The sequence below is a fragment of the Ictidomys tridecemlineatus genome, chromosome 16 (genome assembly GCF_052094955.1).
Source record: "Ictidomys tridecemlineatus isolate mIctTri1 chromosome 16, mIctTri1.hap1, whole genome shotgun sequence".
NCBI classification, from domain to species: Eukaryota; Metazoa; Chordata; class Mammalia; order Rodentia; family Sciuridae; genus Ictidomys; species Ictidomys tridecemlineatus.
This window is the reverse complement of record NC_135492.1, coordinates 30,354,809-30,358,830: the sequence shown is the minus strand read 5'-3', so window position 1 is coordinate 30,358,830 and position 4,022 is coordinate 30,354,809. Positions and strand designations below refer to the sequence as shown.

Genomic DNA, 4,022 nt, shown 5'->3' with positions numbered 1-4,022 from the left:
CCATATTTTAAAAAGTAATATAAGTGGAGATTAGACATGTTAATATCATGAGCTGAAAAAAAATTAAATATAGTTTCATTATTTTGGGGTGTTCAACATAATAGTTCCCACCCTCTTCTATAAATTCCCCATTTATCTCATATTATATGCTTGGTTTGGAGTTATTCTTTTAAATTTATTTATGGTGATGAGAATTAAGCTGATAACCTTGACTATGTTAGGCAAGCAATTAATTTTAGCCCTTTTAAAATATTATGTTGAGACAGGATTTTGCTAAGTTTCTGAGGTATTGAGGCTGGCTTCAAAATTTGTGATCCTCCTGCTTTAGTCTCCAAAATAGCTGTGATTACAGTTCAAAGTGCCTAGTATGGCCTAGAGCATTTTTATGCATTATCATGTTTCTAATTTTTTTTTCACTCCAATACACATTTATTCAACTAAAACGAAACATCTTTAAACATATTTTAACAATGCACAAATACATTCACAATATAATCTGCTGATTAAAAGACTCCAACAAAGTTTTCAGTATCTCAACAGAATTTGCAACTGCCTACAATAATTTGTAGATTTGTTTAGTTTACACTTAAATATATTTCCTTGTTTAAGAAAAATTATTAATACAAATGTATGATTTACAATATCCCCATTATAGCAAGAAAAATAGATTCATAAAATGTATTTAGGCATTTATTATGCCAAGTATTTAAATGATTATTTTTACTATGACATAAGAATAATATTCATTTAGTACTAAAATATTTTATTAGTCCAGAGACCACTGAAGAGTTTCCAGGAAGTTCTAAAATAAAATATGACTATTCTTTCTATTAAATAAATAGAACAGCAGCAATCCCTGGGTATCCCTTAAACATAAACTATAAAGATTCCATTTATTAGTTAGGCCTTAAGTATAAAAATAAAAGAAAATTTTAAAAACTAGTTAACACTACCAGCCTGAATTTGTTTTTCACTTGTGCATGTCTAACATAAGCAATTTCAACATGATGTATATATTTAAAATTAACATTTTTTTTCTAACTTTTTTACTCATACACAAGCCAAGTGTTTACTCTTAATCATGGAATCAACTTATTTCTGAAAATAACCTATAGAAATAGTATGTAAACACACATACCTTTGAGATAGATTAAGAACATCCTATGTTCTATGGATCAAAATGCAAATATCTCTGTAACATATGTAAACTAACACATTAATTTGGGATATACGGATACATTACTGTATGCATACATATATACACCATAAAATAATTTCTGACAATGTTCTTAAAATATCATAATTCCCAGCCTCAACTACTAGAAAAAAAATTAAAACTTTGTTTAAAAAAAGAAAACAGTTTTTATAGTAACTTTGCAAGTGAAAACAAAACAAACAAACAAAAATCAATGCTCTTTTTTTACACTGGACTGAGCTCTAAACAATTCATAATCAAGAATCTCTTCAGCCATTCCCCAATATCATAGAAAATATAATTTTCTCTCTATTTAAGAAGTCTGTTCATTTCTGGTGTTTTGTCTTAAAAACTGCATTCCAAGATACCAGGTAGCTATGCTGGTTAAATTCTTCCGGCTGCCCACATGCACCTAATGTAACCATACAGGTTGGCACCCTGTAGCACCACACCCATGATAACCATGCCAGCCATTTTACTCTGAGGGAGAAGAGAGCACTAAAGGCAAATATCACCCAGAGCACTGGACAGGCAATTAGTCCTAACCAAAAGATTCTTGATTCAACTTTTGAAACAGTTTTATTCTCCTGAGGAGATGCCTTCCTGGACTCAAACACCCAATGACTCTTTCCATCCTCATCAATATGATTCCACCACCCAAGGCCTACCATCAGTCTCTACCTGTGGCATTCTTCACTGCCCAAAAGTCACATGACAACAACAAGATAATTGTCACCATACAAGCAATAAAGCTGCTGCTGAGCAATTCACAGAGAAGATAGACTATAATGGCACAGACTCAGAAGAACAAATGGAAAAATGATGCTGCTGGATGTTGGATTTTAGATTTTCTTGGTCTATTAGTTGTCTCTTCTTCTGCATCAAACAATGAAACATCTTCAGTGTCATCATTGCTGTCCTGAGTGCAAGGCTCTGCCAGCGTCTCCTATTCCTACATGATTGCAGGGTACCCCTACAGGGTAGGTCACAAGGGAGCTGAAGAGGTGCCCGGAGGCTGCACCCCTTTCACTTCCTCTTGTGCATGATGTGCAAGATGGGCCGAGGAAAAAGAACACCTGCACCCCACCCACCACACAGAGCATTTCTACAGCCCAACATCGGATCCGCCCAGCGCTGGGCGTTGGTTAAGAATGGGCTTCTCCTCTCCACACCCCCAAGCTTCCCGAGCTCAGGGATTCCTGGGTCACTCCTCCTATGAGGGCCTTGGAGCACCCAGATCACCTCCACAACAACTACCCTTGGTCCTCCATCCTTTCCGTCCACTCAGCTCTTCCTCAAGACAGACAGCCAGAGGGGACACAACACAACCACCCCTGTGTCTGGCTCACTCCACAAACCCTGCAGGAGGGACCCTTTCACCCGACAATTCTAGGCCACCAGCTTTCTGTGCCCACAGCCTCATGTTTCTAATTTCTTAATAATTTTCTTATCTATATTATAGCCATTTTCTCCTTCTAAATGGTCATCAAAGTCTTTCTTATTGTTCTGAGAGAATATTTAATGTGAATATACTTTATGATGTGACACATCTGCTCACAATAGGCTATTTCTATTGTAAGAGTATTTTGATTCTGATATTTTGATAGTATAATGTGAATGTACTTTATGATATGACATATCTGGTCACAATAGGCTATTTCTATTGTAAGAGTATTTTGATTCTTAACTGTTTTTCAGGCTTAACATTTTCCTAAGAGTGGTGATTGTTCACTTTCTATTTGATTACACAAATAAGGCACTGATTAAAAAAAAAATTGTGGTGCTAGGGATCAAACCCAGGGCCTCCTGAATTCTGGATAAGGTATGCCACCACTGAGCTACATCCCAGCCCCATAGATTCTTTGTTTTTATTAGCTTTATGACTAGCTATATCAATGAGAAACTTACATAGAAATTCAACTACATTTCAAAACATTCAAGAGTTTGGGCCTCCAATATTTGTATGATTTCTAAAATATAATTTCCCCATAAAACACGAGAATATCTAAGATCACTCATAAACCATGCTTCCATTGATGTTTCTCTAGTTTTACTACTTCTTAAGAACATCATGGAGGAAACTGACTTTGATATTCTTTTAAATTTTTCTTTTTTTAGAAAGCATCACAAGTTATTGTCACAAATTCTGTTTACATTTTTCGTTTAAATATTTTTCCTTGTGGCAAATATTTGATTCTATTACTGTTGAAGGGTATACATAGAAACAAACGAAAGATAAGACTTCCTTGGGATCAATGATTCATTCACAATAAATCAATATGCTCATGTAACATATTTTTTATCATGACTCTTTTGAAAAAGTTCAACCATGACTTGAAATAGTGTCTCTAAAATGTAGATTTTTTTCTCTAAAATTTTGAAATTTTTAGAGAGAAAATCCAGAACCTAGCAATAGCAAAATAAATAATGATAAATAAGTTTAAACATATTATTACTTTAACATAAAACATATAAAATAAGTATTTATCTTACATTATGTTAGTTTGACACATTTTTGTTATAAATGCCCTTAACAAAATGCAGAACTAGTTAAGAATGTCAATTATTAGTAATTGACATTCTGAGTAATTAAATGAGCAGGTGTTTGAAAAATATAGCCATGTCTTAAGATTTTATTTTAGAGTAGTTTTATGTTTCCACAGAAATTGCAAAGAAAATGCAGAGATCTACTATGTAACTTCTACCCAGTTTTTTTCTCTTATGACTTATGTGAGCTATCTCAGATGTGTTAACTTCATACATGATTTTTCATGATAAACAGAAACTGATATGCTCTTATTAACTAATGTCTGTGTTTCCTTTGAAT

At 33.7% G+C, this 4,022-nt stretch overlaps 1 pseudogene; it reads right to left on the bottom strand.

The window, feature by feature from the left end:
* Positions 1 to 1,508: 1,508 nt before the first annotated feature.
* On the bottom strand, positions 1,509 to 2,155 carry LOC144371514 (Golgi apparatus membrane protein TVP23 homolog B pseudogene; annotated as a pseudogene).
* Positions 2,156 to 4,022: the final 1,867 nt, after the last annotated feature.